The sequence below is a fragment of the Hyperolius riggenbachi genome, chromosome 10, assembly GCF_040937935.1.
Source record: "Hyperolius riggenbachi isolate aHypRig1 chromosome 10, aHypRig1.pri, whole genome shotgun sequence".
Classification (NCBI taxonomy): Eukaryota; Metazoa; Chordata; class Amphibia; order Anura; family Hyperoliidae; genus Hyperolius; species Hyperolius riggenbachi.
The window spans coordinates 239,019,304-239,034,378 of NC_090655.1; the positions used below are offsets into that span (position 1 = coordinate 239,019,304).

The following is a 15,075-nucleotide window of genomic DNA, read 5'->3' on the forward strand; positions in this document are numbered from 1 at the left end:
GCCGCCAAAAGCCCTGCAAAGAAGGCAGCAAAGCCCAAGAAGGCCGCTCCTAAGAAGAAATAAGCTGCAGCTTGTCTCTCCAGAAACACAAAGGCTCTTTTCAGAGCCACCCACCCTCTCCTAAGGCCCCGTTCACACTTGCGGTTTTGCAAAAACCGCACCGGATGTCCGGACCGCACCGGATCCGGATCGGACCTGAACCGTACGGTTCCTGTCCGGATCCGGTCCGGATCCGGTCCGGTTGCATACGGTTTCCGTGCGGTATGAACACGGTTGCGGTCCGGATCCGGATTCTTAAAGAGATAACAACCTGTATAAATACCTGGGGTTCTGGGAGGTCAGCAGAAGCTCTGGGGTCATTGTTGGAGACAGCTGGACGTGTGGAGACCATCCTTGGATACAGAGACAGCAGTTGGGACCATGGATCCAGTCATTTTTTACGCTTATTACCTGGGAATTCTCTCCTTCCTGTTGTTTACCTACTACTATGTGGGGAGAAGGCGTGCTCCTCGCAGGAGATGGTGGGTGCACCCTCTACTAGCCAGGAGGCAGAGGAAGGGAGAGTTCCAGGCCCTCTACCGGGACCTCAGACGACACCCACAGAAGTTCTACAGCTACACTCGGATGTCTATTCCCCTGTAAGTATATAGGCCTAAATACACCAACCCCCACCATTCCTAAACACCCCACCCTCACCCCCACAACACCTCATCCCTGTATACCTAGCTAAACACACCACCCTGACCCCCACACCCCTGTATACCTAGCTATACACTACACCCCCACCCTCCACAACACTCCCAAACCTCTGTAAACACACCTCCCCCATCCTCCACCCAACACCTTGTCCCACAACATACTTTACAGCTTCTTCCTTTACATCTCCTGACAGGTTTGATACCCTTTTGGAGATGGTGAAGGATGACCTTAGGAAGAAGGATACCACGTTCAGGAGAGCAGTCACACCACAAGAACAACTACTCATCACACTGAGGTATGTAAAAACAAATTTTTTTATTGCAAAAACAACCACTTTCCAACATGGAAACATTCTTCCAACATGGAAGACAAAAAAATAACATATCTATGGTATAGCCCGGTCAGTTTTAAGGAACACCAACCACCAACTTTGTGCTGGAAGAGTTGTAGGGCATAGCTGCCCAAGTGTCTTTCGGGGACACCAGGCCCTAAAATTGAAGTGCTTCAAAAACCTAACCACTAGCACATGACCCTCTGAGCCATGGATGAAGGACACAGGGCAGTGAAAAGGCTAGGCCTCTCACCGACCAGTCAAGGTGTCCTTCATCCATGCTCCAAGGGTCTTGTGCAAGTGGTTAGGAACAAGAACAAAGTGAGGAGCAAGAGGAACCGATGGCAGAGGTGCATGACTACAGGTGCAGTGCAACAGGCACAAGGTTGTGACCCAGGTAGTGTCTTTCGGGGACACCAGGCCCTAAAATTGAAGTGCTTCAAAAACCTAACCACTGGCACATGACCCTCTGAGCCATGGATGAAGGACACAGGGCAGTGAAAAGGCTAGGCCTCTCACCGACCAGTCAAGGTGTCCTTCATCCATGGCTCCAAGGGTCTTGTGCAAGTGGTTAGGAACAAGAACAAAGTGAGGAGCAAGAGGAACCGATGGCAGAGGTGCATGACTACAGGTGCAGTGCAACAGGCACAAGGTTGTGACCCAGGTAGTGTCTTTCGGGGACACCAGGCCCTAAAATTGAAGTGCTTCAAAAACCTAACCACTGGCACATGACCCTCTGAGCCATGGATGAAGGACACAGGGCAGTGAAAAGGCTAGGCCTCTCACCGACCAGTCAAGGTGTCCTTCATCCATGGCTCCAAGGGTCTTGTGCAAGTGGTTAGGAACAAGAACAAAGTGAGGAGCAAGAGGAACCGATGGCAGAGGTGCATGACTACAGGTGCAGTGCAACAGGCACAAGGTTGTGACCCAGGTAGTGTCTTTCGGGGACACCAGGCCCTAATAAATTGAAGTGCTTCAAAAACCTAACCACTGGCACAGGACCCTCTGAGCCATGGATGAATGACACAGGTCAGTGAAAAGGCTAGGCCTCTCACCGACCAGTCAAGGTGTCCTTCATCCATGGCTCCAAGGGTCTTGTGCAAGTGGTTAGGAACAAGAACAAAGTGAGGAGCAAGAGGAACCGATGGCAGAGGTGCATGACTACAGGTGCAGTGCAACAGGCACAAGGTTGTGACCCAGGTAGTGTCTTTCGGGGACACCAGGCCCTAATAAATTGAAGTGCTTCAAAAACCTAACCACTGGCACAGGACCCTCTGAGCCATGGATGAATGACACAGGTCAGTGAAAAGGCTAGGCCTCTCACCGACCAGTCAAGGTGTCCTTCATCCATGGCTCCAAGGGTCTTGTGCAAGTGGTTAGGAACAAGAACAAAGTGAGGAGCAAGAGGAACCGATGGCAGAGGTGCATGACTACAGGTGCAGTGCAACAGGCACAAGGTTGTGACCCAGGTAGTGTCTTTCGGGGACACCAGGCCCTAAAATTGAAGTGCTTCAAAAACCTAACCACTGGCACATGACCAGTGGTGCTCAGCAGAGCTCGAATATTCGAGTAGCTCGAATATTCGAGCTCTTTTTCAGCTATTCGAGCTCGGTATTCGAGCTCCGAATAGCTGGAGCTATTCGAATGGGCTATCCGAGTACACTCGAATAGCCCATTCACTATTCGAGCTATTCGAGCAACCCGGCGCTATTCGAGCTCGGTACCGAGCTCGAATAGCGTCATAGCCCAGATTGATGTCCTTAGAGCCAATCAGAGGGCTCCCAGGCCCTCTGACGGCAGCCAATCACAGAGGGGGACCCTGGCCAGCCCCTACCCTATAAATAGCGGCCGCCATGTTCCGTTTCTCCATGCTTGCCTGAGACTTGTACAGAGAGAGAGTTGCTCCTTTGTGCTTTGGCTTAGCAAGTGCTCTATTGTGATCATTTACCTAGCGTTTTTGCTCACCTACACCTGCCATATACACCTATATTGTTGTTAGTTAGATAGACATTGTATTTGAGTTAGTAGCTTGTGTGTTACATTAGAGACAGGCAGCTGCTGCAAGCTTACAGGTTTAGGCCTCAGGGGGGCCTTGCCTCTGTGGGCAGCTGTCCTCTGTTTATTTCTCTCATCTATACCAGTATTTCTGCTGTCCTTTACTAATAGTATTGTAGTTATACTGTACTAGGAGTAGGACACTCACTGACTGTCACTGTTTATAGGCTACTAGCTAGCTCCTGCGTGTGTGCACTCACTCACTGTCTGTGTGTACACACACTCTATTTCCTTCTGATTACTGATAGATTATTGTTAGTTAGTTGTACTTACTTACTACTTACTCTTACTGTACCCGTAGGGACACTCACTGTCACTGTTCATATAGGCTACTAGCTCCTGCGTGTGCGCACTGCACTCACTGTCTGAGTGTACACACACAACACACACTCTATTTCCTTCTGATCGCTGATTGATTATCGTAATTAGTTAGTTCTACTTACTGTTTTACTACTTACTCTTACTGTACTAGGAGTCTAGGACACTCAGTCACTGTCCATAGGCTACTAGCTCCTGCGTGCGTGCACTCACTGTCTGAGTGTACACACACCCACACTCCATTTCCTTCTGATCGCTGATTGATTATCGTAATTAGTTAGTTCTACTTACTGTTACTACTTACTCTTACTGTACTAGGAGTCTAGGACACTCAGTCACTGTCCATAGGCTACTAGCTCCTGCGTGCGGTCACTCACTGTCTGAGTGTACACACACCACCCACACTCCATTTCCTTCTGATCGCTGATTGATTATTGTAATTAGTTAGTTCTACTTACTGTTACTACTTACTCTTACTGTACTAGGAGTCTAGGACACTCAGTCACTGTCCATAGGCTACTAGCTCCTGCGTGCGGTCACTCACTGTCTGAGTGTACACACACCACCCACACTCCATTTCCTTCTGATCGCTGATTGATTATTGTAATTAGTTAGTTCTACTTACTGTTACTACTTACTCTTACTGTACTAGGAGTCTAGGACACTCAGTCACTGTGTTCATAGGCTACTAGCTCCTGCGTGCGGTCACTCACTGTCTGAGTGTACACACACCCACACTCCATTTCCTTCTGATCGCTGATTGATTATTGTAATTAGTTAGTTCTACTTACTGTTACTACTTACTCTTACTGTACTAGGAGTCTAGGACACTCAGTCACTGTGTTCATAGGCTACTAGCTCCTGCGTGCGTGCACTCACTGTCTGAGTGTACACACACCCACACTCCATTTCCTTCTGATCGCTGATTGATTATTGTAATTAGTTAGTTCTACTTACTGTTACTACTTACTCTTACTGTACTAGGAGTCTAGGACACTCAGTCACTGTGTTCATAGGCTACTAGCTCCTGCGTGCGTGCACTCACTGTCTGAGTGTACACACACCCACACTCCATTTCCTTCTGATCGCTGATTGATTATTGTAATTAGTTAGTTCTACTTACTGTTACTATTTACTCTTACTGTACTAGGAGTCTAGGACACTCAGTCACTGTGTTCATAGGCTACTAGCTCCTGCGTGCGTGCACTCACTGTCTGAGTGTACACACACCACCCACACTCTATTTCCTTCTGATCGCTGATTGATTATTGTAATTAGTTAGTTCTACTTACTGTTACTACTTACTCTTACTGTACTAGGAGTCTAGGACACTCAGTCACTGTGTTCATAGGCTACTAGCTCCTGCGTGCGTGCACTCACTGTCTGAGTGTACACACACCCACACTCCATTTCCTTCTGATCGCTGATTGATTATTGTAATTAGTTAGTTCTACTTACTGTTACTACTTACTCTTACTGTACTAGGAGTCTAGGACACTCAGTCACTGTGTTCATAGGCTACTAGCTCCTGCGTGCGTGCACTCACTGTCTGAGTGTACACACACCACCCACACTCCATTTCCTTCTGATCGCTGATTGATTATTGTAATTAGTTAGTTCTACTTACTGTTACTACTTACTCTTACTGTACTAGGAGTCTAGGACACTCAGTCACTGTGTTCATAGGCTACTAGCTCCTGCGTGCGTGCACTCACTGTCTGAGTGTACACACACCACCCACACTCTATTTCCTTCTGATCGCTGATTGATTATCGTAATTAGTTAGTTGTACTTACTGTTACTACTTACTCTTACTGTACTAGGAGTCTAGGACACTCAGTCACTGTGTTCATAGGCTACTAGCTCCTGCGTGCGTGCACTCACTGTCTGAGTGTACACACACCCACACTCCATTTCCTTCTGATCGCTGATTGATTATTGTAATTAGTTAGTTCTACTTACTGTTACTACTTACTCTTACTGTACTAGGAGTCTAGGACACTCAGTCACTGTGTTCATAGGCTACTAGCTCCTGCGTGCGTGCACTCACTGTCTGAGTGTACACACACTAAATTTACTTGTGATTACTACTGATTATTGTAACTGCTAGTTGTACTTCCTGACTGTTACTACTTACTTACTGTACTAGGGGACACTCACTCAGTCACCTCACCAACCAACCCACTCCATTAAAGTACCCCACTTTTCACCCGCCCTTTTACAAAACTTTTGTCTATACGCCCAAAACATTTAAGATGTCTGGAAGTGGCAGCCAGCGCGGTTTGGGCAAGGGGAAGGGCAGCAAGGGAATCAGGAGGAGAGGGAGCAGCATTGTGGCAAGCCGCGGCCGCGGGCGCGCCACCATGCACAGTTCCGCAGCAGCAGCAGCAGCGTCAGTGGCTAACATTCCTCCCATAGCCACTGGCCGTGGACGCCTTGGGCGCCGCCCAGCAGGAGCATCTGCAACTCACGCTGCAGAGACACAGCAGCAGCAGCGTGTAGCACCTGCTCCCATTTTCCTCCAGCCGGGTCGGAAACGTCCCATTGAGGAAAAGGATGCAGACACTGTGGTGCAACTCATGACGGAGGATGAGCAGCCCGCCATCAGCTCTGCATCCGAGGCCTCCACCCTCACCACCACCACCACCCCTGTTCGCAGCAGCCGCCCAGCAGGGTCTGGGGAGGAGGCCAGTTCACCGTCACTCGCCGACCTGTCATTCAGCAGTCTTTTGACCCCAGGCATCATGAGTAAATTGTCTGCTGTTGTTGGCGATCTTGAGGAGGAGATGCTGATGGGCACTTTGGGGGATGAGGGATTGGACAGCAAGACTGTGGCGACAGTCAAGCAGCCCATCCATGCATCAGGAGAGGAGTTTGGGGGGTCCTCATCCCAGCAGGACATGTTTCAGGAGGGGGAGGATGATGATGACCCGGTGACAGACAGAGACTGGGTGCCACCACCTCCAGGGGATGTCGTCCTCAGCAGCTCTGAGGAGGAGGAGGAGGATGCGCTTGTGGGCCTTGCAAGGAGGCGCATCATTGCAAGCATTGGCAGCGTCCCACAGCCTGCTGGTGTCTCAGGCTCAGCAGCAGCAGCATCAGCCAGTACCACCCCCAGCCGCACCCAAGCCCCTCCCCCAACCACCACAGGGAGACAGGCAGCAGCGCTTCCATGCCGTAGGGGGAAGTTTCTGTCACCAATCTGGCGGTTTTTCACCATGCCCACTGTGTACAGCAAGTACGCCACTTGCAACCACTGTCAGCGGAAGTTGAGCAGAGGTGCAGACCCCTTAAAGTTCAGCACCAGCTCGCTCATCAACCACCTTGCGGCTAAACATTTCCACCAGCATGAGGAGTTCCAGAGGCTGAAGGCATCTGCTGCTGGCAGTGGCACCACACCCATCACGGCACAGCCTTCAGCAGCAGCAGCAGCAACAGCAGCCACCCGCCCTCCTGCTCCTCCAGCAGCACCAGCAGGAGTGCGGAAACGCACTGCTCCTCCCCCCTCTGCAACTCCTGCCGCCGACACTGAGGCCTGTTCTGGCAGCCAGTCCTCAGTGGCCTCCTCTGCTGTGTCTGCTGATTCCCGTGTCAGCAAAAGGCCACGCCAGAGCCTTTTGAGCGAGTCCTTCCAGGGGGTGGTTAGGGCTCTGCCTCCCAGCAGCCGTCGCGTGCGGCAGCTGAACGGCTTGCTGGCACGGGCCATGTGCTCCCAACTCCTGCCGTACACGCTCGTGCAGGAGGGGAGCGACATTCGTGCGCTGCTTGCTTGCGCAGCCCCAGATTGGCAGCTCCCCAGCAGACACTTTTTCTCCCGCAAGGCCATTCCTGCACTGCACCGCTTTGTGATGGCCAATGTGGAGCGAGGGCTGGAGCACGCGGTTGGTGAAAGGGTCCACGTCACCATGGACTCCTGGAGCAGCCGCTTCGGGACAGGCCGCTACCTGTCCTTCACTGTCCACTGGGTCAGCTTGGTGGAAGGGGGTGAGGATGGGAGAGCAGCAGCGGGCACAGCAGCAGCAGCAACACAGTGGGTGGTGCCACCCCGCAGGCTCAGGGGAACTGCAGCAGGTTCCTCCGATCCTCTGCCATCCTCCGGCACACCTGGCCAAACCCCCCGCCTCAGCAGCAGCGTGAAGGCCCGCCACTGCCAAGCGCTGCTGCACTTGGTCAGCCTTGGGAAGACCAAGCTGACGGCAACCCATGTGTTGGCCAAACTCCAGGAGCAGGAGAGGATTTGGCTGACCCCCAGAGGCCTCAGAGTCGGAGAGGTGGTGGCCGACAATGGGGCCAATCTGGTTGCCGCAATAGACAGGGGAAACCTGACCCACATCCCCTGTCTTGCCCACGTGCTGAACCTGGTGGTGCAGAAGTTCCTGCGCACCTACCAGGGGATGGGCGAACTGCTGGAAACGGCAAGGAATGTTGTGCGTCACTTCCGGCGTTCGGCTGCAGCCTGTGCGAGCCTGGAAGACGTGCAAAAGGAGCTGGATCTGCCACGCCATCGGCTGATCCTTGACGTTCCGACTCGCTGGAACTCCACCCTGGCGATGTTGGAGCGTCTGGTTGAACAGAGGCGCGCTGTCAAACAGTACCTTGCCCTGGCCACTGTTTCCGCAGCTCTGAGAAGGGACAAGACCAGCAACTACCCGTCCATCGTCCCCGATGATGACTGGAGGCACATGCAGCAGGTGTGCTTAGTGCTGGCTCCCTTCCTGCAGGCCACAAACATGGTGAGCAGGGACCATGCTATGGTCTGCGAGTGGGTGCCCCTGGTTTCTCTGCTGAACAGGGCCCTCGATGCTTTGCTGGAACAGGGAGCGGCAGCCTTGGACCAGCAGGAGCGGCAACCAGCTGCGCAGTCCACCTCTGAGGGGGAGGAGGAGGAGGACTTGGTGGAGGTCCCTGACCTGGCTGCTGATGAGGGGGATCAGCACAGCGCAGCTGAGTTGGTGCGGGGGTGGAGAGAGGATGAGGCGGCAGAGGAGGAGGATGAGGACAGCACTGACGTCGATGTGCCAGCAGACGTGGCCCGCCTCTTCCCAATGGCAGCGCACATGCTGACGTGCCTGCGCAGGGACCCCAGGGTGATCCAGATGAAGCAGAGGGAGGACATCTGGATCAGCATGATGTTGGACCCACGCCTCAAGGGGAAGTTGAGCCAGTTCCTGCCGCCTGCAGGAGGAGACCCAGCGCAACAAATAAGGAGCTTGCAGCAGGCCCTTGTTGAGCGCTTGGAGGAAGCCTTCCCCCAGCCTTCCATCCCCACTGTCCAGCAGCCAGCACAGAGGCAGCAGCAGGTGCCTGCATCCAGCAGCAGCAAGCGCCCCACAGACCTGCTGTCTCTCAGCCACGAGCTCTACAGGACTGTAGAGGCTCCGGCAGCAGTGACTAGAGAGGAGATGCATGCAGCAGCATCCTCCTCCGGTCACAGCCAGCGCCTGACCCGCATGGTGGCTGACTACATGGGGTCGTACAGCGGGCTTGACAGCGATGCCCCTGTTGATCCCATGGAGTATTGGGTCAAGCGCATGGAGATCTGGAGCGAGCTGGCGCAGTACGCCCTGGAAGTGCTGTCCTGCCCCCCTTCCAGCGTGCTGTCCGAGCGCTGCTTCAGTGCAGCTGGTGGCGTGGTCACCGAGAAACGCTCACGTCTGTCTCACAAGTCTGTTGACAGACTGACGTTTCTCAAGATGAACCAGGCGTGGGTGGAAGGCGAGTTCCTGGCCCCTGTTGTCGGCGAGAGGGGGACATGAACTGGCTGCCGGAACCATCGTTAATGTGCCTTACCACCCTTTACCACCTCCTGGCTCCTGCTCACTAAGCCAGCCTGGTTCACTTTGACTATTACGTCGCCTGCAGCCACACATTTTACACCTACAGTGGGCTGCTGTGTACTGCCCTTCTGCTGTCTGTCTGTGTTTCCCACTGCCAGCGTACACAGAATTACCTTCTTCTGCTGCCACTCTGCCACCAGCTATTACGTCAAACAATAGCTATATTGGTTGCAAAACCAAAAACCAAACAAACCATTAAAAAAAAAAAAAAAAGGTTTAATTTTTCTGAGGTGCCCGGGTTGAAAACTGTGTTGTCCCAGTTGTGTATTGGACACAATGTGGGCTGCACGACCGCTGTCTGGGACCTCCTGTTGTGTTTATTTACAGCCCTGGTATCACCGCTAGGTACCAGGGCTATTATGTCACGCTGCCTACCTGCTGCCACACTCACACTGCTCCTCTATACCTCCTCCTGCTGCTGCTGCTGCTGCTGTCTGTCTGTGTTTCCCACTGCCAGGGTACACAGATGATTTACCTTCTGCTGCCACTCTGCCACCAGCTATTACGTCAAACAGTAGCTGCTCGCCTACTCCTCCATTCCTCCTCCTGCTGCTGCTGTCTGTCTGTGTTTCCCACTGCCAGGGTACACAGATGATTTACCTTCTGCTGCCACTCTGCCACCAGCTATTACGTCAAACAATAGCTATATTGGTTGCAAAACCAAAAACCAAACAAACCATTAAAAAAAAAAAAAAAAAGGTTTAATTTTTCTGAGGTGCCCGGGTTGAAAACTGTGTTGTCCCAGTTGTGTATTGGACACAATGTGGGCTGCACGACCGCTGTCTGGGACCTCCTGTTGTGTTTATTTACAGCCCTGGTATCACCGCTAGGTACCAGGGCTATTATGTCACGCTGCCTACCTGCTGCCACACTCACACTGCTCCTCCATACCTCCTCCTGCTGCTGCTGCTGCTGCTGTCTGTCTGTGTTTCCCACTGCCAGGGTACACAGATGATTTACCTTCTGCTGCCACTCTGCCACCAGCTATTACGTCAAACAGTAGCTGCTCGCCTACTCCTCCATTCCTCCTCCTGCTGCTGCTGTCTGTCTGTGTTTCCCACTGCCAGGGTACACAGATGATTTACCTTCTGCTGCCACTCTGCCACCAGCTATTACGTCAAACAATAGCTATATTGGTTGCAAAACCAAAAACCAAACAAACCATTAAAAAAAAAAAAAAAAGGTTTAATTTTTCTGAGGTGCCCGGGTTGAAAACTGTGTTGTCCCAGTTGTGTATTGGACACAATGTGGGCTGCACGACCGCTGTCTGGGACCTCCTGTTGTGTTTATTTACAGCCCTGGTATCACCGCTAGGTACCAGGGCTATTATGTCACGGCGAGCTGCCTGCCTCATTGACTGCCTGCTGCCACACACTCATCCTCCTCCTCCTGCTGCTGAATTTACCTCCTGCTGTCTTTGTGTTTCCACTGCCAGGGAGCACATACAATGGTGCTTCCAACATGCGTGCGCCCACCAGCTATTTGTTACGCTCAAAAATAGCTGCATTTCTTTAAAAAAAAATTGAAAAGAGAAATACGTGAAGAAGAAGAAGACGATATTGAAAAGGAAGGAGAAGATGAAGATGAAGAAGAAGAAGAAGATGAAGAAGAAGATGAAGAAGATGATGAAGAAGAAGATGAAAAAGAAGAAGAAGATGAAGAAGATGAAATAGAAGAAGATGAAGAAGAAGAAGAAGATGAAGAAGATGATGAAGAAGATGAAGAAGATGAAGAAGAAGATGAAGAAGAAGAAGAAGAAGAAGAAGAAGAAGAAGAAGAAGAAGAAGAAGAAGAAGAAGAAGAAGAAGAAGAAGAAGAAGAAGAAGAAGAAGAAGAAGAAGAAGAAGAAGAAGAAGAAGAATATACAGTAACACTACTGAACAAAATTAAGGACACAACTTCTCTTTCCACATTTTTTTTTAAAGGAACATCCCCACATAATCACTTGCTGTTGTTACTTGGAAAAAAAGAGGTTTCTTGCATCATTCACCCTCAAAAAAAGTGTTGGAAGGCTATTTAAGGCCAATTCGAATAGTCAGCTCGAATAGTTAGCTCGAATACCGACTCGAATAGTGAGCTCGAAGTCCGAGGTCGAATCGAATAGTAAAAATTATTCGACTCGAATATTCGACTGACCTCGAATAATTTACTATTCGAATTCGACCAAACTCGAATTTTAAAAAGGGGTATTTGAGCATCACTACACATGACCCTCTGAGCCATGGATGAAGGACACAGGGCAGTGAAAAGGCTAGGCCTCTCACCGACCAGTCAAGGTGTCCTTCATCCATGGCTCCAAGGGTCTTGTGCAAGTGGTTAGGAACAAGAACAAAGTGAGGAGCAAGAGGAACCGATGGCAGAGGTGCATGACTACAGGTGCAGTGCAACAGGCACAAGGTTGTGACCCAGGTAGTGTCTTTCGGGGACACCAGGCCCTAAAATTGAAGTGCTTCAAAAACCTAACCACTGGCACATGACCCTCTGAGCCATGGATGAAGGACACAGGGCAGTGAAAAGGCTAGGCCTCTCACCGACCAGTCAAGGTGTCCTTCATCCATGGCTCCAAGGGTCTTGTGCAAGTGGTTAGGAACAAGAACAAAGTGAGGAGCAAGAGGAACCGATGGCAGAGGTGCATGACTACAGGTGCAGTGCAACAGGCACAAGGTTGTGACCCAGGTAGTGTCTTTCGGGGACACCAGGCCCTAAAATTGAAGTGCTTCAAAAACCTAACCACTGGCACATGACCCTCTGAGCCATGGATGAAGGACACAGGTCAGTGAAAAGGCTAGGCCTCTCATCGACCAGTCAAGGTGTCCTTCATCCATGGCTCCAAGGGTCTTGTGCAAGTGGTTAGGATCAACAAAGTAAGGAACAAGAGGAATCAAAGGCACAGGTGCAGGACTACAGGTGCTGTGCAACAGGCACAAGGTTGTGACCCAGGTAGTGTCTTTCGGGGACACCAGGCCCTAAATTATTAGTGCTTCTAAAACCTAACGACTGGCACAGGACCCTCTGAGCCATGGATGAAGGACACAGGTCAGTGAAAAGGCTAGGCCTCTCACCGACCAGTGAAGGTGTCCTTCACCCATGGCTCCAAGGGTCTTGTGCAAGTGATTAGGATCAACAAAGTAAGGAACAAGAGGAATCAAAGGCACAGGTGCAGGACTACAGGTGCAGTGCAACAGGCACAAGGTTGTGACCCAGGTAGTGTCTTTCGGGGACACCAGGCCCTAAAGTTCAAGTCCAGCAAAACCAAAAGTTAAAAAGCCCTGTGATGGTATCCTTCCTCCGAGGATCGGAGGTATTCAGAGGAGCATGTCCAGGAACAATTTGACTTTTTTTTTCAAATTGTATCGGCACCACTACTAGAAAAGGTGGGAGTTGCTGCCTGGAAATCTGGACTCTCTTGGGTGCTGGTCGTGGATGAGCTGGACCCTGACAGCGGTGGCCCATATTGACTGCCTCTGTAGCCGGTGTACATCTGTGATGATTGCCAGGTGGGCACCGCTGTTGGTTGTGGGGGTCTAAAAATTGGTGGTTGCAATAATGGCGTGTCCATGTGCTGTTTAATCACCTCCAGCAAATTGGAATGGCACGCCATCAGGTTTTGTGAAGGCACCTTTTCTAGATATGGTATTAGAGACATCACAGTGTGAAAACACGGGTGTGCCTGCAATTTCAGTAGTTCCTTGCTTTGTTGATGCATTTGCTGCATCATGTTCTGCAGCTGGCCCACCGACTGATGATGCTGCGCACGCAGTTGGTCGATTTCTCCTCTGTGCATCTCATGCATCATTTTAAGCTCGTCCCTGTAGTGCCCATGTACAGCGTCGAGCTCACATTGCAGTGTAGTGATGTGGGACTTGTACTGCTCCATGATATGGCCCCTGTCCTCATCTTGCAACTGCCGGGTTATGAGAGTTTGGTGGCTCTGAAGAATCCCGAGAAGTCCGGAGACAGCCCCGGACATCTCGGACTCTGTCTCTCTCCTTGTTGGGGGGAGGGTACCTCGACGCCTCACTGGTGTGGTGGTCCTCACTGGTGGTGTGGCAGCATCTTCCCGTCCTCTGGCCTGTGTCGGGGTTGCCCTGCGCGCTGGTTGTGCTGCAGTCTCTCGGTGCTCCTCACTTTGTTCTTGTTCCCCTGGAGCTTCCATAGCGGTCGATTGTGGAGGTTCAGCTTCTTCCACACTCGGTCCTGCAACCTCAACATCCAAGCTCTCTTCTGCCAAGTCATCATCAAAGGACGGAGTTGTGATTAAGGACTCCCTTCTCCTACTCCTCGCCTCGGGGCAATAGGTTACATCGGCGACGTCATCATCCACCAAGCTCTCCTCACTGCTGAACCGTGCCTCCTGGGTCGGTTCCTCTTGCTCCAAATTGTCTTCAGTCCTGTAGATAAAAAAAATATTTATTGGTGTGCCAAACAGCATGTGGCGTCAATTCACAGAGCTAGCAAACACTAGCAATCACTTTATCACCCGTTTCTACCCAACATTTGATAAAGCTTGTGAGAAAAGTTCGCTAGCCATGGGAATTGAGGCCATAGCAATACATGGCCGAAGTCATGGTAAATGAGCTCTCAGTTCCTGCCCACAGTAGTGGTACTTACAGTCTAGGTTCCAGGCTTGCATTGATGAAAGACAATTGCTTGGCAAATTGGTAGTCTTTTTGTCGCCTTCCCCCGCCACTGCCACTTCGTTCGGCAAGTTTTTTCTTCCGTAGCCATTTCACATATGCATCCCGTATATTGCGCCACCTTGTCTTGTACCTTTCTCCTGTAACGACATGAAAAATTGATTTCGATTATTTCTCTTGTAGGTACATCGCAACTGGACAAACATATACATCGCTACATGTCACATTTCGTATTGGGAAGAGCACGGTGGCAGGCATCGTCGTGAGGACTTTGAGGATCCTTTGGACGCGACTGAGGGCCAGATACATGCCTGTGCCGGACACCACGAAATGGGAGGAGATCGCCCAGGGCTTCTGGACCGAGTGCAAGTTTCCTAATTGTGTTGGCGCACTGGATGGGAAACACATCCGGATTCAGAAACCCGTGGGGAGTGGCAGCCATTATTTCAACTATAAAAAATACTTCAGCATCGTTCTAATGGCAGTGGCAGATGCGGACTACAAGTTTGTGTACGTGGACGTGGGGTCGTACGGTAGTTCCAATGACTCTGGAATTTTCCAGCGTACGACCCTTTGCCGGCTGATGGAGGAAGGCAGACTGCGTCTCCCCCGTGACAGACCCTGGCCTGGGACAAGGGCACCGGCCTACCCCTATGTGTTTGTGGGGGACGAGGCCTTCGCCCTGTCCGACCATGTAATGCGTCCGTACCCAGACAGGGGACTTGATGCCAGCCAGCTACACTTCAATGCTCGGTTGAGCCGTGCAAGGAGAATGGTGGAGTGCACATTTGGGATCCTGGTGTCAAAGTGGAGGGTGTTCCACACGCCCATGCTGCTGAAACCGGGCAACGCAGTTGTCGTGGTGAAGGCAGCATGCATCCTCCACAACTTTGTGCGGCAGGAGGAAAGAGAGACTCCGGAACCCCCGAATGTGCTTCCACTAATGCCCCTGCGGAGGTATGCAACCAGGCCAAGGGTAGTGTCACTGCGGAACAGGGACCAACTGAGACTTTATTTTACCACACCACCAGGACGAGGGTGAATGTTTGGTTTTTAATATGTTTTGTTGAAATGTGTTTATTTTGGAGTTTCAAGTTTGAGTGATTTTAAATGTATTAATTTTTTACAATAAATTGATGTATAATTGGTCATTGTGTATGTTTTATGTGCACAGGTGGGGTACATCGCAGGTGGGTGG

At 51.1% G+C, this 15,075-nt stretch overlaps 1 protein-coding gene across 1 annotated transcript in view; it reads right to left on the reverse strand.

Moving 5' to 3' along the window:
• Window positions 1-15,075, reverse strand: part of LOC137534995 (zinc finger protein 665-like) — a 465,617-nt gene that overhangs the window by 297,810 nt on the left and 152,732 nt on the right. The window lies entirely within an intron of this gene.